At 45.7% G+C, this 27741-nt stretch overlaps 1 long non-coding RNA gene across 1 annotated transcript; it reads left to right on the forward strand.

Moving 5' to 3' along the window:
* The first annotated feature begins 126 nt into the window (after window positions 1–126).
* Window positions 127–27741, forward strand: LOC120039919. The gene is made up of 3 exons (XR_005475548.1): window positions 127–156; window positions 17663–17779; window positions 27693–27741. It is a non-coding gene; the product is annotated as an uncharacterized LOC120039919 (long non-coding RNA).

Genomic DNA, 27741 nt, shown 5'->3' on the forward strand with positions numbered 1-27741 from the left:
GCTGGTTGATGAATTTGACAATGAATGTACTAGAGTAGAGGGAACTTTTCCTGTGAGGGGGAGTGGTGGTGTATCCAGGGAGAAAACAAAACTAATTTATTGTGGTCCTGCCTCTAAAAGGAATGTCTCTGGGGAACATTGCACCAAATCTAAGAGGTGAGATGACAATTTTTTAAAGATTTTATGAAGAGTTTCTATCCAAAACACTATATCCACCATCTTTTCACATTGTGTTTTTTCATCAGAAATGAAGGCTTATGGCTGTGTAAAATATTACTGTTCTAAGATTTTAAATGTATAGATGTTAGCGTATGACATTTTACTGAGAACATCACAGCAAGACGAAACACATATTGTTGCGTTCTCTAGATTCTCCCATTTCATTTGCGCTATAGAGCCCCACAGTGGAGGTGTCATAATACCCATAACACCTAGCGGTCAAACAGGGAAATGGTTCCAATAGTTTTATAGAGCCCCACAGTGGAGGTGTCATAATACCCATAACACCTAGCGGTCAAACAATAAAAAACATGAGCTGGCGAACACCCAGATATTTTTTTTATATGGAGGTTCTGACTAACGGCTAATAAACTATAAGCTATAAAAAATAAATTGAGTCCCACACTCCATATATACTGTACACTCCCAGTAATTTATTGGGTAAACCACCAACGTTTCGGCATCACTGAGTGGCTCAGGGGGCAGGTCAGATCTCACCAGGATATCTCCTATAGTGTCTGAGTGGCTCAGGGGGCAGGTCAGATCTCACCAAGATATCTCCTATAGTGTCTGAGTAGCTCAGGGGGCAGGTCAGATCTCACCAAGATATCTCCTATAGTGTCTGAGTGGGGTCAGGGGGCAGGTCAGATCTCACCAAGATATCTCCTATAGTGTCTGAGTAGCTCAGGGGGCAGGTCAGATCTCACCAAGATATCTCCTATAGTGTCTGAGTGGCTCAGGGGGCAGGTCAGATCTCACCAAGATATCTCCTATAGTGTCTGAGTAGCTCAGGGGGCAGGTCAGATCTCACCAAGATATCTCCTATAGTGTCTGAGTGGCTCAGGGGGCAGGTCAGATCTCACCAAGATATCTCCTATAGTGTCTGAGTGGGGTCAGGGGGCAGGTCAGATCTCACCAGGATATCTCCTATAGTGTCTGAGTGGCTCAGGGGGCAGGTCAGATCTCACCAAGATATCTCCTATAGTGTCTGAGTAGCTCAGGGGGCAGGTCAGATCTCACCAAGATATCTCCTATAGTGTCTGAGTGGGGTCAGGGGGCAGGTCAGATCTCACCAAGATATCTCCTATAGTGTCTGAGTAGCTCAGGGGGCAGGTCAGATCTCACCAAGATATCTCCTATAGTGTCTGAGTGGCTCAGGGGGCAGGTCAGATCTCACCAAGATATCTCCTATAGTGTCTGAGTAGCTCAGGGGGCAGGTCAGATCTCACCAAGATATCTCCTATAGTGTCTGAGTGGCTCAGGGGGCAGGTCAGATCTCACCAAGATATCTCCTATAGTGTCTGAGTGGGGTCAGGGGGCAGGTCAGATCTCACCAAGATATCTCCTATAGTGTCTGAGTGGCTCAGGGGGCAGGTCAGATCTCACCAAGATATCTCCTATAGTGTCTGAGTGGCTCAGGGGGCAGGTCAGATCTCACCAAGATATCTCCTATAGTGTCTGAGTGGCTCAGGGGGCAGGTCAGATCTCACCAAGATATCTCCTATAGTGTCTGAGTGGGGTCAGGGGGCAGGTCAGATCTCACCAAGATATCTCCTATAGTGTCTGAGTGGGGTCAGGGGGCAGGTCAGATCTCACCAAGATATCTCCTATAGTGTCTGAGTAGCTCAGGGGGCAGGTCAGATCTCACCAAGATATCTCCTATAGTGTCTGAGTAGCTCAGGGGGCAGGTCAGATCTCACCAAGATATCTCCTATAGTGTCTGAGTGGGGTCAGGGGGCAGGTCAGATCTCACCAAGATATCTCCTATAGTGTCTGAGTAGCTCAGGGGGCAGGTCAGATCTCACCAAGATATCTCCTATAGTGTCTGAGTGGCTCAGGGGGCAGGTCAGATCTCACCAAGATATCTCCTATAGTGTCTGAGTAGCTCAGGGGGCAGGTCAGATCTCACCAAGATATCTCCTATAGTGTCTGAGTAGCTCAGGGGGCAGGTCAGATCTCACCAAGATATCTCCTATAGTGTCTGAGTAGCTCAGGGGGCAGGTCAGATCTCACCAAACTATCTCCTATAGTGTCTGAGTGGCTCAGGGGGCAGGTCAGATCTCACCAAGATATCTCCTATAGTGTCTGAGTGGCTCAGGGGGCAGGTCAGATCTCACCAAGATATCTCCAATAGTGTCTGAGTAGCTCAGGGGGCAGGTCAGATCTCACCAAGATATCTCCAATATTGTGACCACGCTTATAGACCACCAGTGGATGTTCCTTGAAGAGGTATGCGATTGTTTTGTCTGATTGCAGAATATGCCGGTGCTTTTTCAGGATTGCTTTCAGTTTTTCCCAATACTTGGTGTACTTGGTGCAAAAGACGGTAGAAACACTTAAAATAAGGGATGTGTTTCATGTAGGCACATTTTGTCATCAAAGTCTGTCTTTCTCTGGATTTCTCTGATTTGGACCACACACCCATTCCACTGAATTGTCTGGCTAGTGATTGCTTTGCAATGCTTGCAGTTTGCCACTGATTCCTTCCAAACCACTCAATCCAAACCACTCATTCCAAACCACTCATTCCAAACCACTCAATCCAAACCACTCATTCCAAACCACTCAATCCAAACCACTCATTCCAAACCACTCATTCCAAACCACTCATTCCAAACCACTCAATCCAAACCACTCATTCCAAACCGCTCATTCCAAACCACTCAATCCAAACCACTCATTCCAAACCACTCATTCCAAACCACTCAATCCAAACCACTCATTCCAAACCACTCATTCCAAACCACTCAATCCAAACCACTCATTCCAAACCACTCAATCCAAACCACTCATTCCAAACCACTCAATCCAAACCACTCATTCCAAACCACTCATTCCAAACCACTCATTCCAAACCACTCAATCCAAACCACTCATTCCAAACCGCTCATTCCAAACCACTCAATCCAAACCACTCATTCCAAACCACTCAATCCAAACCACTCAATCCAAACCACTCATTCCAAACCACTCATTCCAAACCACTCATTCCAAACCACTCAATCCAAACCACTCATTCCAAACCACTCATTCCAAACCACTCAATCCAAACCACTCATTCCAAACCACTCAATCCAAACCACTCATTCCAAACCACTCAATCCAAACCACTCATTCCAAACCACTCATTCCAAACCACTCATTCCAAACCACTCAATCCAAACCACTCATTCCAAACCGCTCATTCCAAACCACTCATTCCAAACCACTCATTCCAAACCACTCAATCCAAACCACTCAATCCAAACCACTCAATCCAAACCACTCAATCCAAACCACTCAATCCAAACCACTCATTCCAAACCACTCATTCCAAACCACTCATTCCAAACCACTCATTATCAGCTAAGATTTTGAACGTATGATATTGACATGATCAGTCCAATCAAAGCTACGGTAGATATAACGTGATTTGACGTCATTTTAACTGTGGCCAATGACCTTGAGCCTTTTGGATGGACACTTCTAATGTAACTCTATGGCAGCACCCAATGGGCTTGAATTTTCCAGCTCTCCCTGTAGATTTTGCGGTGACGTAGTGTCTCAATGAGTGACAGAACACTGAGCCAATCAAGTCGCAACTACAGAACATTACCAACCCCTACACTCAGTATTTCCCGCTGGCTGCCTCACCACCACAGAAAGCACTGAGCTGAGCTGGAACACCTGCATGTTGGAGCTGCCTTCCCCCTCCACCACAGAAAGCACTGAGCTAAGCTGGAACACCTGCAAGTTGGAGCTGCCTTCCCCCTCCACCACAGAAAGCACTGAGCTGAGCTGGAACACCTGCATGTTGGAGCTGCCTTCCCCCTCCACCACAGAAAGCACTGAGCTGAGCTGGAACACCTGCATGTTGGAGCTGCCTTCCCCCTCCAACACAGAAAGCACTGAGCTAAGCTGGAACACCTGCATGTTGGAGCTGCCTTCCCCCTCCACCACAGAAAGCACTGAGCTAAGCTGGAACACCTGCATGTTGGAGCTGCCTTCCCCCTCCACCACAGAAAGCACTGAGCTGAGCTGGAACACCTGCATGTTGGAGCTGCCTTCCCCCTCCACCACAGAAAGCACTGAGCTGAGCTGGAACACCTGCATGTTGGAGCTGCCTTCCCCCTCCACCACAGAAAGCACTGAGCTGGGCTGGAACACCTGCATGTTGGAGCTGCCTTCCCCCTCCACCACAGAAAGCACTGAGCTGAGCTGGAACACCTGCATGTTGGAGCTGCCTTCCCCCTCCACCACAGAAAGCACTGAGCTGAGCTGGAACACCTGCATGTTGGAGCTGCCTTCCCCCTCCACCACAGAAAGCACTGAGGCTGAAACACCTGCATGTTGGAGCTGCCTTCCCCCTCCACCACAGAAAGCACTGAGGCTGAAACACCTGCATGTTGGAGCTGCCTTCCCCCTCCACCACAGAAAGCACTGAGCTGAAACACCTGCATGTTGGAGCTGCCTTCCCCCTCCACCACAGAAAGCACTGAGCTGAAACACCTGCATGTTGGAGCTGCCTTCCCCCTCCACCACAGAAAGCACTGAGCTGAAACACCTGCATGTTGGAGCTGCCTTCCCCCTCCACCACAGAAAGCACTGAGCTGAAACACCTGCATGTTGGAGCTGCCTTCCCCCTCCACCACAGAAAGCACTGAGCTGAAACACCTGCATGTTGGAGCTGCCTTCCCCCTCCACCACAGAAAGCACTGAGGCTGAAACACCTGCATGTTGGAGCTGCCTTCCCCCTCCACCACAGAAAGCACTGAGCTGGAACACCTGCATGTTGGAGCTGCCTTCCCCCTCCACCACAGAAAGCACTGAGGCTGAAACACCTGCATGTTGGAGCTGCCTTCCCCCTCCAACACAGAAAGCACTGAGGCTGAAACACCTGCATGTTGGAGCTGCCTTCCCCCTCCACCACAGAAAGCACTGAGGCTGAAACACCTGCATGTTGGAGCTGCCTTCCCCCTCCACCACAGAAAGCACTGAGCTGGGCTGTAACACCTGCATGTTGGAGCTGCCTTCCCCCTCCACCACAGAAAGCACTGAGCTGGGCTGAAACACCTGCATGTTGGAGCTGCCTTCCCCCTCCACCACAGAAAGCACTGAGCTGGGCTGAAACACCTGCATGTTGGAGCTGCCTTCCCCCTCCACCACAGAAAGCACTGAGCTGAAACACCTGCATGTTGGAGCTGCCTTCCCCCTCCACCACAGAAAGCACTGAGCTGAAACACCTGCATGTTGGAGCTGCCTTCCCCCTCCACCACAGAAACACTGAGCTGGAACACCTGCATGTTGGAGCTGCCTTCCCCCTCCACCACAGAAAGCACTGAGCTGGGCTGAAACACCTGCATGTTGGAGCTGCCTTCCCCCTCCACCACAGAAAGCACTGAGGCTGAAACACCTGCATGTTGGAGCTGCCTTCCCCCTCCACCACAGAAAGCACTGAGGCTGAAACACCTGCATGTTGGAGCTGCCTTCCCCCTCCACCACAGAAAGCACTGAGCTGAAACACCTGCATGTTGGAGCTGCCTTCCCCCTCCACCACAGAAAGCACTGAGGCTGAAACACCTGCATGTTGGAGCTGCCTTTCCCCTCCACCACAGAAAGCACTGAGCTGGGCTGAAACACCTGCATGTTGGAGCTGCCTTCCCCCTCCACCACAGAAAGCACTGAGGCTGAAACACCTGCATGTTGGAGCTGCCTTCCCCCTCCACCACAGAAAGCACTGAGCTGAAACACCTGCATGTTGGAGCTGCCTTCCCCCTCCACCACAGAAAGCACTGAGGCTGAAACACCTGCATGTTGGAGCTGCCTTCCCCCTCCACCACAGAAAGCACTGAGCTGAAACACCTGCATGTTGGAGCTGCCTTCCCCCTCCACCACAGAAAGCACTGAGGCTGAAACACCTGCATGTTGGAGCTGCCTTCCCCCTCCACCACAGAAAGCACTGGGCTGAAACACCTGCATGTTGGAGCTGCTTTACTCAAGAAAACAAAAAAGAGACCATGTTTGTCTACGGCTTTATTATAATTTGTTTATACCTTGTTTGCAAACGAATACATGACACGTATTAATGCCAAAATAACATGCAAATCGGTTAACAACAAAAAAGCAAAACAGGTAGGGCTCTGCGGTTGATACAAGATGGCTTAGCATTCAGACGTCTTTGTCCTTCGTCTTGTCGTGTCCCATGTAAAGAGCTTATTATATATTTTTCTTCACATATCTTTTTTTATATTATAAAATACTCTCCTGCAACCCGCCTCACCCAATGTGGTGTGGATCAGCTTTTTTCTAAAGTATTTTTCTTTACCTCTGAACAGAAATCCCCCAACAGATGCTAGCCAGCTAACTAGCTACTAGCTAGTAGTCAGCTAACCACTGCTAGCGGTCATCAGCTACCTTTAGCTCGGAAAGCCCTCACCAGTTTGTACAACGCGATTCAAACCAGAACATACCGGACCTATTTTTCTCTCCATATCCCCGGATTCCTACCGCAAACTCTGAACCTTTTTCACCTGGATCATCGCAGCTATCTAGCTGCTATTCGAGTGTCTACTCCTGGCTAACGTCTCAGTCCCGAAGCAAGCACCAAATAGCCTGGAGCTAGCCCATGCTAGGCCCATCTCCCGGCTAGCTGAAGAGGTCCATCAGCCACTCCTGGGCTACAATACCTATTTTGACAACTGGCCTGGACCCCTTTTACTGAACCCCGCCGATCCTTCACAACTGGAATACCGACGTAATCTGCTCGAGGTAGTTACTCAACTGGCTCTTACTCCGTGACGTCCCCGGAATGCCCATCTGCTAGCCTGCTAGCCGCGGCCCGCTAGCTGTCTAGAGCATATCGGACTGTTAGCTAATAGGTCCATCGGACAATTTCTCGGGCCACTATTCCTATTTTGCCAAATGGCCTGGGCCCCTTTTACAACACGAAGCCCTGCTTATCCATCACGACTGGACTACCAACGTAATCTGCCCGAGGGTTTATTTCCAACAGGCCCCTCGGTCGCGACTTCCCCTGAACGCCCATCTGCTAGCCTGCTTGCAGCGGCCCGCTAGCTGTCTAGAGCATATTGGACTGCTAGCTGAATAGATCCATTTGACCCCTCTGCTACACGGAACCCTACTAATCCATAACGACTGGTCTATCGACGGAACCGCACGAGGAGGCTAAAACAGACTTTCCTCCGTCGCAACGTCCCTCTAAGGCCCTTCTGCTAGCGTACTCGCCCCGGCCTGCTATCTGTCTGAATCGCCGTGTCTCCAGCCCAACCACTCATTGGACCCCTATGATCACTTGGCTACGCATGCCTCTCCCTAATGTCAATATGCCTTGTCCATCACTGTTCTGGTTGGTGATTATTGTTTTATTTCAATGTTGAGCATCTAGCGATGCTCAATATGCCTCAACCAAATATTTAGTTCCACCTCCCACATATGCGATGACATCACCTGGTTTAAATGTTTCTAGAGACAATATCTCTCTCATCATCACTCACTGCCTAGGTTTACGCCCAATGTACTCACATCCTACCATACCTTTGTCTGTACATTATGCCTTGAATCTTTTCTATCGCGCCCAGAAACCTGCTCCTTTTACTCTCTGTTCCGAACGTACTAGACGACCAGTTCTTATAGCCTTTAGCCGTACCCTTATCCTACTCCTCCTCTGTTCCTCTGGTGATGTAGAGGTTAATCCAGGCCCTGCAGTGCCTAGCTCCACTCCTATTCCCCAGGTGCTCTCATTTGTTGACTTCTGTAAGCGTAAAAGCCTTGGTTTCAAGCATTTTAACATTAGAAGCCTCCTCCCTAAGTTTGTTTCATTCACTGTTTTAGCACACTCTGCCAACCCAGATGTCTTAGCCGTGTCTGAATCCTGGCTTAGGAAGACCAACAAAAACCCTGAAATTTCCATCCATAACTATAACATTTTCCGCCAAGATAGAACTGCCAAAGGGGGCAGAGTTGCAATCTACTGCAGAGATAGCCTGCAGAGCTCTGTCTTACTATCCAGGTCTGTACACAAACAATTCAAGCTTCTACTTTTAAAAATTCACCTTTCCAGAAACAAGTCTCTCACCATTACCGCTTGCTATAGACCACCCTCTGCCCCCAGCTGTGCCCTGGACACCATATATGAATTGATTGCCCCCATATATCTTCAGAGCTCTTGCTGCTAGGTGACCTAAAATGGGACATGCTTAATTATTAACACCCCGGCCATCCTACAATCTAAACTTGATGCCCTCAATCTCACACAAATTATCAATGAACCTACCAGGTACAACACCAAATCCGTAAACACGGCACCCTCAACGATATCATCCTAACCAACTTGCCCTCCAAATACACCTCTGCTGTTTTCAAACAAGATCTCAGCGATCACTGCCTCATTGCCTGCATCCGTAATGGGTCTGCGGTCAAACGACCACCCCTCATCACTGTCAAACGCTCCCTAAAATACTTCAGCGAGCAGGCCTTTCTAATCGACCTGGCCGGGGTATCCTGGAATGATATTGACCTCATCCTGCCAGTAGAGGATGCCTGGTTATTCTTTAAAAGCGCCTTCCTCACCATCTTAAATAAGCATGATCCAGTCAAAAAATGTAGAACCAGGGACAGATAATGCCCTTGGTTCACTCCAGACCTGACTGCCCTTGACCAGCACAAAAACATCCTGTGGCTTGCATTAGCATCGAATAGCCCACGTGATATGCAACTTTTCAGGGAAGTTAGGAACCAATATACACAGGCAGTTAGGAAAGCTAAGGCTAGCTTTTTTAAACAGATATTTGCATTCTGTAGCACAAACTCAAAAAAGTTCTGGGACACTGTAAAGTCCATGGAGAATAAGAGCACCTCCTCCCAGCTGCCGAACGGAACACGGCTTTGGTTTTCTGAACATAATGCGCAACCCAAATTGAGTTTTTTTGTGATAAAAGTAATATTTATCGAACAAAAATAACATTTGTTGTGTAACTGGGAGTCTCGTGAGTGGAAACATCCGAAGATTATCAAAGATAAGCGATTAATTTTATTGCTTTTCTGACTTTCGTGACCTTGCTAATTTGGGGCTAGCTGTTGTAGCATTGAAAGCTACACTCACAAAAGCTTGGATTTCTTTCGCTGTAAAATATATTTTCAAAATCTGACACGATAGGTGGATTAACAACAAGCTAAGCTGTGTTTTGGTATATTTCACTTGTGATTGCATGATTATAAATATTTTTAGTAATATTTTTGCATTTGGCGCCCTGCAATTCTAGCGGTTGTTCAGGAAAGTGATCCCGTAAAAGGGATCCGTAGGGCAGAGAAGTTAACTAACCTCCAGACGAGCTTCAATGCCATACAACTCTCCTTCTGTTGCCTCCAACTGCTCTTAAATGCAAGTAAAACTAAATGCATGCTCTTCAACCGATCGCTGCCCGCACCTGCCTGCCGTCCAGCATCACTACTCTGGAAGGTTCTGACTTAGAATATGTGGACAACTACAAATACCTAGATGTCTGGTTAGACTGTAAACTCTCCTTCCAGACTGACATTAACTTCTTATGGCTGCAGGGGCAGTATTGAGTAGCTTGGATGAAAGGTGCACAGAGGTGCCCATAGTAAACTGCCTGCTCCTCAGTCCCAGTTGCTAATATATGCATATTATTATTCGTAGTGGATAGAAAACACTCTGAAGTTTCTAAAACTGTTTGAATTATGTCTGTGAGTATAACAGAACTCATATGGCAGGCAAAAACCTGAGAAGTTGAATCCTGTTTGAATTTTTTCTGAGGTGGCAGATTTTCAACCAAGCTCTCATTGAAATTACAGCGAGATATTGATGAGTTTTCACTTCCTACGGCTTCCACTAGATGTCAACAGTCAATAGAACTTTGTCTGATGACTCTAATGTGAAGGGGGGCCGAAGGAGACAGGAATTAGTCACCACTGCCACGAGCTGACCATGCTTTCACATGCGCGTTCACATGAGGAGGACCTCCGTTCCACCGCTCATCTGAAGTCAATCTAATTCTCCTGTTGGAACGTTATTCAAGATGTATATTAACAACATTCTAAAGACTGATTCAGTACATCGTTTGACATGTTTCTACTGACTGTTACGGAACTTTTGGACATTTCGTCACGTTATAGTGGACGCGCTTTGTGACTTTGGAATTGTTTACCAAACGCGCTAACCAAAGTAGTTAATCGGACATAAATAACGGACATTATCGAACAAATCAAGCATTTATTGTGGACCTGGGATTCCTAGGACTGCATTCTGATGAAGTTCATCAAAGGTAAGGAAACATTTATCATGTATTTTCTGGTTTCTGTTGACCCCAACATGGCGGCTAATTTGGCTATTGTTCTGAGCTCCGTCTCAGATTATTGCATGATTTGCTTTGAACTTTGAAGTTTTTGGGAAATATGACACAGCGGTTGCATTAAGGAGAGGTATATCTATAATTCCTTGTGTATAACTTGTATTATCATCTACATTTATGATGAGTATTTCTGTTGAAACAATGTGGCTATGCAAAATCACTTGATGTTTTTGGAACTAGTGAATGTAACGCGCCAATGTAAACTCAGATTTTTTGTTATAAATATGAACTTTATCAAACAAAACATGCATGTATTGTGTAATATGAAGTCCTATGAGTGTCATCCGATGAAGATAATCAAAGGTTAGTGATTCATTTTATCTCTATTTCTGCTTTTTCTGACTGCTATCTTTCGCTGGAAAAATAGCTGTGCTTATTGTGGTTTGGTGGTGACCTAACATAATCGTTTGTAGTGCTTTCGCTGAAAAGCATATTTGAAATCGAACACTTTGGTGGGATTAACAACAAGATTACCTTTAAAATGGTATAAAACACATGTATGTTTGAGGAATTTTAATTATGAGATTTCTGTTGTTTGAATTTGGCGCCCTGCACTTTCACTGGCTGTTGTCATATCGATAACGGTATTATTGAATTATGTCAATAATGCAGCCATAAGAAGTGCAGCCATAAGAAGTTAAGCATCTCCAATCCAAAATCTAGAATCGGCTTCCTATTTCACAACAAAGCTATTTCACTCATGCTAACAAACATGCCCTCGTAAAACTGACCATCCTACCGTGTCACGTTCCTGACCTTATTTCCTTTGTTTAGTCTTTGTTTAGTTGGTCAGGACGTGAGCTGGGTGGGCATTCTATGTTTTGTGTTTCTATGTTGGGTTTGTTGTTTGGCCTAATATGGTTCTCAATCAGAGGCAGGTGTTTGTCATTGTCTCTGATTGGGAACCATATTAAGGTAGCCTGTTTTCACTGTTTGTTTGTGGGTGATTGTTCCTGTTCGTGTGTTCATGTGTTTTGTGTTCCCATGTTCAGGACTCATCTTCTGTACTTCAATCCCTACAGTGTTTAATTGGTAAATTATAATTACTTCGCCACCATGGCCTATTTATTGCCTTACCTCATTTGCACAAACTGTATATCGACTTTTTCTTCTGGATTATTGACTGTATGTTTGTTTATTCCATGTGTAACTCTGTGTTGTTGTATGTGTCAAACTGCTTTGCCTTATTATTGACCAGGTCGCAGTTGTAAATTACAACTTGTTCTGAACTAGCCTACCTGATTAAATAAAGGTGAAATAAAATTTACAAAAATTAAAAACCTTCCTTGAATAACACATTGCCACTGATCCAAGCAATTACTTTTGGCACAGGAACGACTGACTGCATGTTTCTATTCTCCAGAGACCTGCTGGTACCTCTTACAGCCCATGATATTATTATATCTGCTGGTACCTCTTACAGCTGATGAGGTTATTATACCTGCTGGTACTTCTTACAGCCCATGAGGTTAGTATACCTGCTGGTACCTCTTACAGCCCATGAGGTTATTATACCTGCTGGTACCTCTTACAGCTCATGAGGTTATTATACCTGCTGGTACCTCTTACAGCTGATGAGGTTATTATACCTGCTGGTACCTCTTACAGCCCATGAGGTTATTATACCTGCTGGTACTTCTTACAGCCCATGAGGTTATTATACCTGCTGGTACCTCTTACAGCCCATGATATTATTATATCTGCTGGTACCTCTTACAGCTGATGAGGTTAGTATACCTGCTGGTACCTCTTACAGCCCATGAGGTTAGTATACCTGCTGGTACCTCTTACAGCCCATGAGGTTATTATACCTGCTGGTACCTCTTACAGCTCATGAGGTTATTATACCTGCTGGTACTTCTTACAGCCCATGAGGTTATTATACCTGCTGGTACTTCTTACAGCCCATGAGGTTAGTATACCTGCTGGTACCTCTTACAGCCCATGAGGTTATTATACCTGCTGGTACCTCTTACAGCTCATGAGGTTATTATACCTGCTGGTACTTCTTACAGCCCATGAGGTTAGTATACCTGCTGGTACTTCTTACAGCCCATGAGGTTAGTATACCTGCTGGTACCTCTTACAGGCCATGAGGTTATTATACCTGCTGGTACCTCTTACAGCTCATGAGGTTATTATACCTGCTGGTACCTCTTACAGCCCATGAGGTTATTATACCTGCTGGTACCTCTTACAGCTCATGAGGTTATTATACCTGCTGGTACTTCTTACAGCCCATGAGGTTATTATACCTGCTGGTACCTCTTACAGGCCATGAGGTTATTATACCTGCTGGTACCTCTTACAGCTCATGAGGTTATTATACCTGCTGGTACCTCTTACAGCTGATGAGGTTATTATACCTGCTGGTACCTCTTACAGGCCATGAGGTTATTATACCTGCTGGTACCTCTTACAGCTCATGAGGTTATTATACCTGCTGGTACCTCTTACAGCTCATGAGGTTATTATACCTGCTGGTACTTCTTACAGCCCATGATATTATTATATCTGCTGGTACCTCTTACAGCTCATGAGGTTATTATACCTGCTGGTACCTCTTACAGCTCATGAGGTTATTATACCTGCTGGTACCTCTTACAGCTCATGAGGTTAGTATACCTGCTGGTACCTCTTACAGGCCATGAGGTTATTATACCTGCTGGTACCTCTTACAGCCCATGAGGTTATTATACCTGCTGGTACCTCTTACAGCCCATGAGGTTATTATACCTGCTGGTACCTCTTACAGCCCATGAGGTTATTATACCTGCTGGTACCTCTTACAGCTCATGAGGTTATTATACCTGCTGGTACTTCTTACAGCCCATGAGGTTAGTATACCTGCTGGTACCTCTTACAGCCCATGAGGTTATTATACCTGCTGGTACCTCTTACAGCTCATGAGGTTATTATACCTGCTGGTACTTCTTACAGCCCATGAGGTTATTATACCTGCTGGTACTTCTTACAGCCCATGAGGTTAGTATACCTGCTGGTACCTCTTACAGCCCATGAGGTTATTATACCTGCTGGTACCTCTTACAGCCCATGAGGTTATTATACCTGCTGGTACCTCTTACAGGCCATGAGGTTATTATACCTGCTGGTACCTCTTACAGCTCATGAGGTTATTATACCTGCTGGTACCTCTTACAGCTCATGAGGTTATTATACCTGCTGGTACTTCTTACAGCCCATGATATTATTATATCTGCTGGTACCTCTTACAGCTCATGAGGTTATTATACCTGCTGGTACCTCTTACAGCTCATGAGGTTATTATACCTGCTGGTACCTCTTACAGCTCATGAGGTTAGTATACCTGCTGGTACCTCTTACAGGCCATGAGGTTATTATACCTGCTGGTACCTCTTACAGCCCATGAGGTTATTATACCTGCTGGTACCTCTTACAGCCCATGAGGTTATTATACCTGCTGGTACCTCTTACAGCCCATGAGGTTATTATACCTGCTGGTACCTCTTACAGCTCATGAGGTTATTATACCTGCTGGTACTTCTTACAGCCCATGAGGTTAGTATACCTGCTGGTACCTCTTACAGCCCATGAGGTTATTATACCTGCTGGTACCTCTTACAGCTCATGAGGTTATTATACCTGCTGGTACTTCTTACAGCCCATGAGGTTATTATACCTGCTGGTACTTCTTACAGCCCATGAGGTTAGTATACCTGCTGGTACCTCTTACAGCCCATGAGGTTATTATACCTGCTGGTACCTCTTACAGCCCATGAGGTTATTATACCTGCTGGTACCTCTTACAGCTCATGAGGTTATTATACCTGCTGGTACTTCTTACAGCCCATGAGGTTAGTATACCTGCTGGTACCTCTTACAGCCCATGAGGTTATTATACCTGCTGGTACCTCTTACAGCTCATGAGGTTATTATACCTGCTGGTACTTCTTACAGCCCATGAGGTTAGTATACCTGCTGGTACTTCTTACAGCCCATGAGGTTAGTATACCTGCTGGTACCTCTTACAGCCCATGAGGTTATTATACCTGCTGGTACCTCTTACAGCTCATGAGGTTATTATACCTGCTGGTACTTCTTACAGCCCATGAGGTTATTATACCTGCTGGTACCTCTTACAGGCCATGAGGTTATTATACCTGCTGGTACCTCTTACAGCTCATGAGGTTATTATACCTGCTGGTACCTCTTACAGCCCATGAGGTTATTATACCTGCTGGTACCTCTTACAGCCCATGAGGTTATTATACCTGCTGGTACCTCTTACAGCTCATGAGGTTAGTATACCTGCTGGTACTTCTTACAGCCCATGATATTATTATATCTGCTGGTACCTCTTACAGCTCATGAGGTTATTATACCTGCTGGTACCTCTTACAGCTCATGAGGTTATTATACCTGCTGGTACCTCTTACAGCTGATGAGGTTATTATACCTGCTGGTACCTCTTACAGCTGATGAGGTTATTATACCTGCTGGTACCTCTTACAGCCCATGAGGTTAGTATACCTGCTGGTACCTCTTACAGCCCATGAGGTTATTATACCTGCTGGTACCTCTTACAGCTGATGAGGTTATTATATCTGCTGGTACCTCTTACAGCCCATGAGGTTATTATACCTGCTGGTACCTCTTACAGCCCATGAGGTTATTATACCTGCTGGTACCTCTTACAGCTCATGAGGTTATTATACCTGCTGGTACCTCTTACAGCTCATGAGGTTATTATACCTGCTGGTACCTCTTACAGCCCATGAGGTTATTATACCTGCCGGTACCTCTTACAGCCCATGAGGTTATTATACCTGCCGGTACCTCTTACAGGCCATGAGGTTATTATACCTGCTGGTACCTCTTACAGCCCATGAGGTTATTATACCTGCTGGTACCTCTTACAGCTCATGAGGTTATTATACCTGCTGGTACCTCTTACAGCCCATGAGGTTATTATACCTGCTGGTACCTCTTACAGCCCATGAGGTTATTATACCTGCAGGTACCTCTTACAGCTGATGAGGTTATTATACCTGCTGGTACCTCTTACAGCCCATGAGGTTATTATACCTGCCGGTACCTCTTACAGGCCATGAGGTTATTATACCTGCTGGTACCTCTTACAGCTCATGAGGTCCTAAATATCTGCCACTAGATAGGACACAATATTACTAATGTAACCCACTGTAAAGACTGGGTTTAGTTGATTGTGTTGCACTGCTCATGTCCGCATTCTGGAACTGTCCGCGTCCCCGTACAGAACTGTCCGCGTCCCCGTACAGAACTGTCCGCGTCCCCGTTCGGTGTGGCGCCAAGCATATTGTCCGGTTACGCGCAGAGTTGGCTGAGGTGATCTTGGGGAATAACGAAGGAGTTCACTACAGTGTTGAGACACCGAAGTTTATTGTTCAATTTTCTTTTTTCTTTACGGTCAGGGACAGTATGAGTGTAGTCAGATCCTTTTCACTCTCTATTCTTGTTTGTGGTTCACCGTCATCATCCTCGAGGCGAGGGACTGACGAATGACCTGCTAAATAGCCAAGCTAGTCAGTACAGCTAGTTAACCTATCCACTCTACCAGCAGCATCCTCATTTATCCTAGCTACCACTACATCATCACCAGCTGCCTGCATTTCTTGTGGACCGATGGAGCTCCCCGGTTGTTTCTTCTACATGTTAAATCCAATTTTACAGTTAATACTACTACTAGCACACACTGATCAAACGTTAAGCATTATCGGGTCATGGTTAACCATATTTGTTTTCAGAAAAAGGTGTACAACCTAAACAAAACACATTTCCCTGTCCTCTTTTTCAAGATGTGGCTGATTTAAACAGTCAGAAGAGATTTTTTAATTAAGAAATAACACTTTTCTTGACAACTTATTGTTTCTGAATGGCTGCTGGGTAATGTGATATGCATCGAAGTCTTTGTCTGTAGGCATCGATTCGAGTGAATGCTGCACAGTTTCACTGAGTTGCAAACCAAATGGACAGGTCTAGCTCATTGATTTGTAGATCTGACTCAGTTGCTACCTCAGATTATGAGCCAAGCAGGTGTCACAAATTAGTTATGTAGTAGCCACAGAAGGCCACATGGAAGAGCAAGAGAGACGTAAACCCATAATGTTTTTTGCCTTAAAAACCCTAAACCTAACAATCAATAAATGTATTTATAAAGCCCTTTTTAGAAACTCTAACCCTTCGTATGACCTATTTTAGCCTTAACCCTTAACCCTAATTCTGGGGTAGGGTAGCCTAGAACACTTTTAGAAACTAATTTAGTACAAATATTATGTTACTAAATACAATTATAGTACTAAATAGCACTTAAATTATTTTGTTAATCAAAACCTGTCTAAGCATTTAGCTTTTTTAAATGTATTATTATATTTATTATTGCAGGGCAGAACACTTGATAAACAAGATACATTAGTTTAATTTTCAAATGTGGTTTGAACTGGTTTGAAATTGGTGTGGGATAGGTGGGGCAGGTTTGAGATCTAAGGAATTAACCAGAAAAATACACTTAATTTCTCAGCTGCCTCACCAATGTCTGTACGTGAATTAATACCTTTTAAATGCTAAATATTTCCAATAGATGGTAGCATAAGACCACGAAGTTATAGGCTACAAGCAGCAATATGATTGACATAAAATAGCATGCATCCACAGACTATATGTCCCATGATTTTCTAAAATGGTCACTCATTACTTTAGTTAGCTATATATCTTGTATTAGGGCTGTGTTGCTTTTGGGAGAGCAAAGAAATAGTGACTATAGCAGGTATTGAACCCTGGGTAAATAATCACTAGTCAGAGCCTCAACCTCAGTAAACATTCATTATAAAAAACATCTTAATATCTGATATTGCGAGTAAACAACCTCGGAATAGAAAAGACAAGAGTGCGTCTTCCAGCCCACCAATAAATTACATCATTCAACCCTCCCGGTTAGTAAATTTACCTCAACATTTCTGAAAATGGATATATAGCGTTTGGGACCGAAACTCTTGTTTCCCCATCTGAGCTCAGAGTAGATGAGAGATGTAATGTTTGTCTCTGTTGTGTTGAAGTCCAATCAAGCAGGAGAGACCAGCCTCCCCTGTACCCAGCTGTGTGTCCATGAAGAGTGACCAGTCTATGGGTCATCCTATAAGGTTTAGAGAGGGAGACTTTTCTACTGAACAAAGGTAAGAAGAACTCATGGGTCATGGTCAGTGAGTTAAACAACACTGTCTCTAGTCATTTCTCATCTCCCATGTTCACATTTCTTTTGTTTGTTTTCATAATCCATAGGCTAATCATTTTGTCCATTTTCATAGTCCTAAAACAATATTAAACAATCACAACATTTCTTCCCTGTGTGTGTGTGTGTGTGTGTGTGTGTGTGTGTGTGTGTGTGTGTGTGTGTGTGTGTGTGTGTGTGTGTGTGTGTGTGTGTGTGTGTGTGTGTGTGTGTGTGTGTGTGTGTGCACTCCCTGGACGAGGAGATGTAATCTCTATCCTGATTGCCTAGTCCCTTTTACCCCGACCTACATGTGCACTACCGTTCAAAAGTTTGGAGTCACCTAGAAATGTCCTTGTTTTTGAAAGAAAAGCAATTTTTTTTGTCCATTAAAATAACATCAAATTGATCAGACATACAGTGTAGACATTATTCATGTTGTAAATTACTATTGTAGCTGGAAACGGCAGATTTTTTATGGACTACCTACATAGAGTTCTCTCCAGTGTCTCTGTTATTTTTCCCATCTTAATCTTTTATTTTTATTGGCCAGTCTGAGATATGGCTTTTTCTTTGCAACTCTGCCCAGAAGGCCAGCACCCCGGAGTCACCTCTTCACTGTTGATGTTGAGACAGGTGTTTTGCGGGTGCTATTTAATGAAGCTGCCAGTTGAGGACTTGTGAGGAGTCTGTTTCTCAAACTAGACACTCGGATGTACTTGTCCTTTTGCTTAGGCTTCCCACTCCTCTTTCTATTCTGGTTAGAGCCAGTTTGTGCTGTTCTGTGAAGGGAGCAGTTTTTAAAATTTATTTCAGCTTTATTTAACCAGGTAGGCCAGTTGAGAACAAGTTCTCATTTACAACTGCGACCTGGCCAAGATAAAGCAAAGCAGTGCGACACGAACAACACCGAGTTACACATGGAATAAACAAATGTAGAGTCAATAACACAATAGAAAAGTCTATATACAGTGTGTGCAAATGAAGTAAGATTAGGGAGGTAAGGCAATAAATAGGCCATAGTGGCAAAATAATAACATTTTAGCAATTCAACACTGGAGTGATAGATGTGCAGAAGATGAATGTGCAAGTAGATATACTGGGGTGGAAAGGAACAAAAAATAAATAACAATATGGGGATGAGGTAGTTGGGTGGGCTATTTACCAATGGGCTATGTACAGGTGCAATGATCGGTAAGGTTCTCTGACAGCTGATGCTTAAATTTAGTGAGGGAGATATAAGTCTCCAGCTTCAGTGATTTTTGCAGTTCGTTCCAGTCATTGGCAGCAGAGAACTGAAAGGAAAGGCGGCCAAAGTAGGAGTTGGTTTTGGGGGTGACCAGTGAAATATACCTGCTGGGGTGCGTGCTACGAGTGGGTGCTGCTATGGTGACCTGTGAGCTGAGTTAAGGCGCGGCTTTACCTAGCAGAGACTTGTAGATGACCTGGAGCCAGTGGGTTTGGCGACGAATATGAAGCGAGGGCCGGTCACAATGGTGGGTAGCATATGGGGATTGGTGACAAAACGGATGGAGCTGTGACATACTGCATCCAATTTGCTGAGTAGATTGTTGGAGGCTATTTTGTAAATGACATCGCCAAAGTCAAGGATCGGTAGGATAGTCAGTTTTACGAGGGTATGTTTGGCAGCATGAGTGAAGGATGCTTTGTTGCGAAATAGGAACCCGATTCTAGATTTCATTTTGGATTGGAGATGCTTAATGTGAGTTTAGAAGGAGAGTTTACAGTCTAACCAAACGCCTAGGTATTAGTAGTCGACATATTCTAAGTCAGAACCATCCAGAGTAGTGATGCTAGTCGGGCGGGCAGGCGGATGTGGGCAGCGATCGGTTGAAGAGCATGCATTTAGTTTTCCTTGCATTTAAGAGCAGTTTGAGGCCACGGAAGGAGAGTTGTATGGCATTGAAGCTCGTCTGAAAGTTTGTTACGGCTCGGTGTCCCGCTAGCGTTCCACTACGACAACATCCGTTGAAATTGCAGAGCGCAAAATTCAAAATGCAAAAATCATAATATTAAACATTCATGAAAATACAGGTGTCATTCATCATTCTTTAGCTTTGAATCTTGGTAATCGAACCGCTTTGCCCGATTTACAATAGGCTTTATGGCGAAAGCATAGCATTTGATTGTCTGAGGACAGCGCCCCACATATGCCCAGCATACACATATTTTTCAAACCAGCACAGGCGTCACAAAAATCAGAAATAGAGATAAAATAAATCACTTACCTTTGAAGATCTTCCTCTGTTTGCAATCCCAAGGGTCCCAGCTACACAACAAATGGTCATTTTGTTCAATAAAGTCCTTCTTTATATCCCAAAAATGTCAATTTTTTTGCGCGTTTGATTCAGTAATCCACCCGTTCAACTCGTTCAACATGCAGACAAAGCAATCCAAAAAGTTACCGGTAAACTTCGTCCAAACAAGTCAAACAACGTTTCTAATCAATCCTCAGGTTCCCTAATATGTAAATAAACGATCAAATTTAAGACGGAATGTAGTATGTTCAATACAACCGGAGATAAATAACGAAAGGCGCGCCCTCATTCACGCGCGCCACAAGACTACAGTCCCTGTGAGGAACACCTTGGATAAACTACAACTACTTGTTCATTTTTTTTAAAACAAGCCTGAAACCTTGTATAAAGACTGTTGACATCCAGTGGAAGCCATAGGTACTGCAATCTGGGCGCTATTTGGGTGGAAATGCAATAGGCCAACATAGGAATGGCCTGGGAGCTCAAAAAAAGAAAATTCTGGATGGATTTACCTCGGGTTTTCGCCTGCCATATCAGTTCTGTTAAACTCACAGGCATATTTTAACAGTTTTAGAAACTTCAAAGTGCTTTCTATCAAAAACAACCAATTATATGCATATCCTTGCTTCTGGGTCTGAGTAAGAGGCAGTTTACTTTGGGCACGTCAAACTATCCGAAGTTCTCAACACTGCCCCCTAGCCCTATTAACGCAGTGTCCAAGAAGGGCCAGACGTATACAAAATGGTGTCGTCTGCGTAGAGGTGGATCAGAGAATCACCAGCAGCAAGAGCGACATCATTGATGTATGCAAAGAAAAGAGTCGGCCCGAGAATTGAACCCTGTGGCACCCCCATAGAGACTGCCAGAGGTCCGGACAACAGGCCCTCCGATTTGACACACTGAACTCTATCTGAGAAGTAGTTGGTGAACCAGGCGAGGCAGTCAATATAGAAGAAAAGGCTGTTCAAGTACACAGCGTTGTGCGAGATCTTAAGTTTCTTAGAAATTTCTTGCATGGAAAAGCCTTCATTTCTCAGAACAAGAATCGACTGAAGGGTTTCAGAAGAAAGTCTTTATTTCTGGACATTTTGAGCCTGTAATCGAACCCACAAATGCTGATGCTCCAGATACTCAACTAGTCTAAAGAAGGCCAGTTTTATTGTTTCTTTAACAGTTTTCAGCTGTGCTAACATAATTGCAAAAGGGCTTTGTAATGATCAATTAGCCATTTAAAATGATAAACTTGGATTAGCTAACACAACGTGCCATTGGAACACAGGAGTGATGGTTGCTGATATTGGGCCTCTGTACGCCTAAGTAGATATTCCATTTAAAAAAATCAGCTGTTTCCAGCTACAATAGTCATTTACAACATTAACAATGTCTACACTGTATTTCTAAACAGTTTGATGTTATTTTAATGGACATGGCTTTTCTTTCAAAAACAAGTACATTACTAAGTAACCCCAAACTATTGAACGATAGTGTACATATTAACTCAATTACCTCAACTACCTGGTACTCCTTATAGTCTCATTATTACCTCAACTACCTGGTACCCCTGCACATTGACTCAGTACTGGTTCTCCTTATAGCCTCATTATTACCTCAACTACCTGGTACCCCTGCACATTGACTCAGTACTGGTTCTCCTTATAGCCTCATTATTACCTCAACTACCTGGTACCCCTGCACATTGACTCAGTACGGATTCTCCTTATAGTCTCATTATTACCTCAACTACCTGGTACCCCTGCACATTGACTCAGTACTGGTACTCCGTATAGTCTCATTATTACCTCAACTACCTGGTACCCCTGCACATTGACTCAGTACTGGTACTCCTTATAGTCTCATTATTACCTAAACTACCTGGTACCCCTAAACATTGACTCAGTACTGGTACTCCTTATAGTCTCATTATTACCCCAACTACCTGGTACCCTGCACATTGACTCAGTACTGGTACTCCTTATAGTCTCATTATTACCTCAACTACCTGGTACCCCTGCACATTGACTCAGTACTGGTACTCCTTATAGTCTCATTATTACCTCAACTACCTGGTACCCCTGCACATTGACTCAGTACTGGGACTCCTTTTAGCCTCATTATTGTTATTTTATTGTGTTACTATTTCCTTTTTTTTTTTTTACAAGGTACAAGGACAAGGTAGCACGTCCAGTGAACAGGTCAGGGTTCCACAACCTCAGGCAGACCAGCGGAAACTGGACCAGCAGCACTACAAGGTATCACGTCCGGTGGATCATGTATCAATACTGATAGGATGGAAAGAAAGGGAGCACTGCTCTCAGATCAGTTTTCTCCATTCAAATCTTTCCTTAACCTTTTGTCAATCTAGGGGGTGCTGTTTCCACTTTGGAAAATATCGTCTCCAAATTAAACTGCCTCATTCTCAATTCTTGCTCGTACAATATGCATATTATTATTACTATTGGATAGAAAACAATCTCTAGTTTCTAAAACCGTTTGAATTATGTCTGTGGGTGAACCAGAACTCTTTCTGCAGCGAAATTCATGACAGGAACTGCGAAGGTCTGAAAACGAGGCTCTGTTCTTGTAACGACTTTCTTCCTGAGATGAAGGAGAGGACCAAAATGCAGCGCGGTTAGTGTTCAACATGTTTAATTGAACATAAACGGTGAAACACTTACAACAATACAAAAACAACAAATGTGAAAGTCGAGACAGTCCTATCTGGTGCAGAACACAAACACAGAGACAGGAAACAAACACCCACAAAATCCCAACACAAAACAAGCCTCCTATATATGAGTCTCAATCAGAGACAACGACTACCATCTGCCTCTGATTGAGAACCCACACTAGGCTGACATAGAAACAGACGAACTGGACACACAACATAGAATTCCCACCCAGCTCACGTCCTGACCAACTAAACACATACAAAACAAGAGAAAACAGGTCAGGAACGTGACAGAACCCCCCCCTCAAGGTGCGAACTCCGGGCGCACCCCTAAAAACTCAAGGGGAGGGTCTGGGTGGGCATCTGTCCGCGGTGGCGGCTCCGGCGGTGGACGAGGGCACCACTCCACCATTGTCTTTGTCCACCTCCTTAGCGTCCCTTGAGTGGCGACCCTCGCCCCCGACCATGGTCCAGGAACCTTCACCAACTCCCCTCTACAATAGAGGAGACAACTCAGGACAGAGAGGTAGTTCAGGACAAAGAGGTAGCTCAGGACAGAGAGGTAGCTCAGGACAGAGAGGTAGCTCAGGACAGAGGGACAACTCCGGACTAGTGGCAGCTCATGACTGGAGGGCAGCTCATGACTGGAGGGCAGCTCATGACTGGAGGGCAGCTCATGACTGGAGGGCAGCTCATGACTGGAGGGCAGCTCATGACTGAAGGGCAGCTCATGACTGAAGTGCAGCTCATGACTGTAGGGCACCTCATGACTGTAGGGCGTCTCTGGCAGCTCCTGACTGGCTGGCGTCTCTGGCAGCTCCTGACTGGCTGGCGTCTCTGGCAGCTCCTGACTGGCTGGCGTCTCTGGCAGCTCCTGACTGGCTGGCGTCTCTGGCAGCTCCTGACTGGCTGGCGTCTCTGGCAGCTCCTGACTGGCTGGCGTCTCTGGCAGCTCCTGACTGGCTGGCGTCTCTGGCAGCTCCTGACTGGCTGGCGTCTCTGGCAGCTCCTGACTGACGGACGGCTCTGGCGGCTCGGGACAGACGGGTGGCTCTAATGGCTCGTGGCAGACGGATGGCTCAGATGGCTCGTGGCAGACGGATGGCTCAGATGGCGCTGGGCAGACGGATGGCTCAGATGGCGCTGGGCAGACGGATGGCTCAGATGGCGCTGGGCAGACGGATGGCTCAGATGGCGCTGGGCAGACGGATGGCTCAGACGGCGCTGGGCAGACGGATGGCTCAGACGGCGCTGGGCAGACGGATGGCTCAGACGGCGCTGGGCAGACGTATGGCTCAGATGGCGCTGGGGAGACGGATGGCTCCGATGGCGCTGGGGAGACGGCCAGCTCTGACGGCGTTGGGCAGACGGACAGTTCAGACGCCGCTGGGCAGACGGGCAGTTCAGACGCCGCTGGGCAGACGGGCAGTTCAGGCGCCGCTGGGCAGACGGCAGACTCTGGCCGGCTGAGACGCACTATAGGCCTGATGCGTGGTGCCGGAACTGGAGGTACCGGGCTGAGGGCACGCACCTCAGGGCGAGTGCGGGGAGGAGGATTAGGGCTCTGGAGATGCACTGGAAGCCTGGTGCGTGGTGTAGGCATGGTGGTACTGGGCTGGGGCGGGAAGGTGCGGCCGGATATACCGGACCGTGAAGGAGGACACGCGCTCTTGAGCACCGAGCCTCTCCAACCTTACCAGGTTGAATGGTCCCCGTAGCCCTGCCAGTGCGGCGAGGTGGAATAGCCCGCACTGGGCTATGCAGGCGAACCGGGGACACCACCTGTAAGGCTGGTGCCATGTACGCCGGCCCGAGGAGACGTACTGGAGGCCAGATATGTTGGGCCGGCTTCATGGCACCCGGCTCGATGCCCAACCTAGCCCTACCAGTGCGGCAAGGTGGAATAGCCCGCACGGGGCTAAGCACGCGTACTGGGGACACCGTGCACTTTACCGCATAACACGGTGTCTGACCAGTACGACGCCCTCTCACTCCACGGTAAGCCCGGGGACTTGGCTCAGGTATCCAACCCGGCTTCGCCACACTCCCCTTTAGCCCCCCCCCCCAAGAAATTTTTGGGTGAGCCTCTCGGGTTTCCAGCCACTCTGCCTTGCAAGCGCCTCATAATGCCGCCTCTCTGCTTTTGATGCCTCCAGCTCCGCTTTGGGACGACGACACTCCTCTGGCTCTGCCCAGGGTCCTTCTCCGTCCAGAATCTCCTCCCATGTCCATTCCTCCTTGTACTGCTGCTGCTGTTGCTGCTGCCCGTTGCCACGCTGCTTGGTCCGGGTTAGGTGGGTGTTTCTGTAACGGCTTTCTTCCTGAGATGAAGGAGAGGACCAAAATGCAGCGCGGTTAGTGTTCAACATGTTTAATTGAACATAAACGGTGAAACACTTACAACAATACAAAAACAACAAATGTGAAAGTCGAGACAGTCCTATCTGGTGCAGAACACAAACACAGAGACAGGAAACAAACACCCACAAAATCCCAACACAAAACAAGCCTCCTATATATGAGTCTCAATCAGAGACAACGACTACCATCTGCCTCTGATTGAGAACCCACACTAGGCTGACATAGAAACAGACAAACTAGACACACAACATAGAATTCCCACCCAGCTCACGTCCTGACCAACTAAACACATACAAAACAAGAGAAAACAGGTCAGGAACGTGACAGTTCTCAGATCAGTTTAAAGCTCTGTATGTATCCTATGGGTCGACATGAACTGCACCCGCCTTCCCCTGGATGTCAGTAACCAATGAGAATTGGAATGGGGTTTCTACGTAGATCTCAGACCTTATAAAGCCCCAAGGCACGAAGGGAGCTCTCTTTTCGACGTTCGTCATTACGCAAAGCAAGACCTCAGGATGGCATTTTGAAACGCTCAGTTATCGGCCTTAGATATATCCGTCTGTAATTTCATTCGATATAGGTGTTAGAAACATCATAACGAAGTTATTTTAAACCGAGTTATATCAGTTTATGCGAGTATATTGCTATTTTCGGAATTTCCTTAGTATTGCGTTTTGAGGATTTGGGCATGTCTGCGCCACATAGCTATTGTTAACTGCTAGTTCCAAAGTTGAAGACGACGTTTTACAACCGTGCAACGATTCTTTTGGACAAAGGACAACTTGACCAAGATTCTGATGGAAGCTCGTCCAAAAGTAAGAGCTATTTATGATGTTATTCCGTATTTATGTGGAAAAATGTAAATAGATTTGTCCGCCATTAATTGCGGCACTAGTCTGGCTGTAACGCACACTGTATGTCTAGTAACGTTAATTTTAAAAATCTAACTCAGCGGTTGCATTAATAACTAATGCATCTTTCATTTGCTGTCCAACCTGTATCGAGACGAGGTACAGAACGACCAGCTAGCTAGCCAAGCTAGTCGGATAAGCTAGGTAATCTAGCTAGCTACCATACCAGCAGCATCCTAGTTAACTTAGCTAACAATACACCATTCTCTCGTTGACGGATGCTGGCTACCTCTGTCCGGTTCTCCTCTCTTCACTAGATGGACGGTAACTTTAGTGTTCAACCCCTCTGTGTCCAAGGACCGAACTTTTGAATATTATTTTCAAAGCGCCTCAATAGCAGGTATTGAACACCGGGTAAATAATCACTAGTCAGAGCCTCAACCTCAGTATACATTCATAACAAAAAACATCTTAATATCTGATATTGCGAGTTAACAACCTCGGAATAGAAAAGACAAGAGTGCGTCTTCCAGCCCACCAATAAATTACATCATTCAACCCTCCCGGTTAGTAAATTTACCTCAACATGCCCCCGGAGAAGGCAGAGTAACGACACCAGCCTTTGAGCGGGGCTGACTACAACGCTCGCGTCGCTAAATTAATTTCGTTATTAAAATGACATACTGCTCGCACGCGCCAACGAGCGTCTGGAAGTCAGTTCTATTTGTGACGCAGTTCGCTCTGCATCTCCTCATTGGTTTATAGAAGCAGGTACCCACGTACCATCTCCTCATTGGTTTATAGAAGCAGGTACCCACGTGCCATCTCCTCATTGGTTTATAGAAGCGGGTACCCACGTGCCATCTCCTCATTGGTTTATAGAAGCAGGTACCCACGTGCCATCTCCTCATTGGTTTATAGAAGCAGGTACCCACGTGCCTTCTCCTCATTGGTTTATAGAAGCAGGTACCCACGTGGCATCTCCTCATTGGTTTATAGAAGCGGGTACCCACGTGTCATCTCCTCATTGGTTTATAGAAGCAGGTACCCACGTGCCATCTCCTCATTGGTTTATAGAAGCAGGTACCCACGTGCCATCTCCTCATTGGTTTATAGAAGCAGGTACCCACGTGCCATCTCCTCATTGGTTTATAGAAGCAGGTACCCACGTGGCATCTCCTCATTGGTTTATAGAAGCGGGTACCCACGTGTCATCTCCTCATTGGTTTATAGAAGCAGGTACCCACGTGCCATCTCCTCATTGGTTTATAGAAGCAGGTACCCACGTGCATCTCCTCATTGGTTTATAGAAGCAGGTACCCACGTGCCATCTCCTCATTGGTTTATTGAAGCAGGTACCCACGTGCCATCTCCTCATTGGTTTATAGAAGCAGGTACCCACTACCATCTCCTCATTGGTTTATAGAAGCAGGTACCCACGTGCCATCTCCTCATTGGTTTATAGAATCAGGTACCCACGTGCCATCTCCTCATTGGTTTATAGAAGCAGGTACCCACGTGCCATCTCTTCATTTAGCAAAAAATATATAAACATAACTTAGCATAAACATAACTTCTTTAATAAACAATAAAAGCTAATTTACGAACATTTCTGAAAATGGATATATAGCTTTTTGGAATGAAACTCTTCTTATGTCTCCCCATCTGAGCTCAGAGTAGATGAGAGATGTAATGTTTGTCTCTGTTGTGTTGAAGCCCAATCAAGCAGAAGAGACCAGCCTCCCCTGTACCCAGCTGTGTGTCC

Source organism: Salvelinus namaycush, unplaced genomic scaffold, assembly GCF_016432855.1.
Source record: "Salvelinus namaycush isolate Seneca unplaced genomic scaffold, SaNama_1.0 Scaffold309, whole genome shotgun sequence".
NCBI lineage: Eukaryota > Metazoa > Chordata > Actinopteri > Salmoniformes > Salmonidae > Salvelinus > Salvelinus namaycush.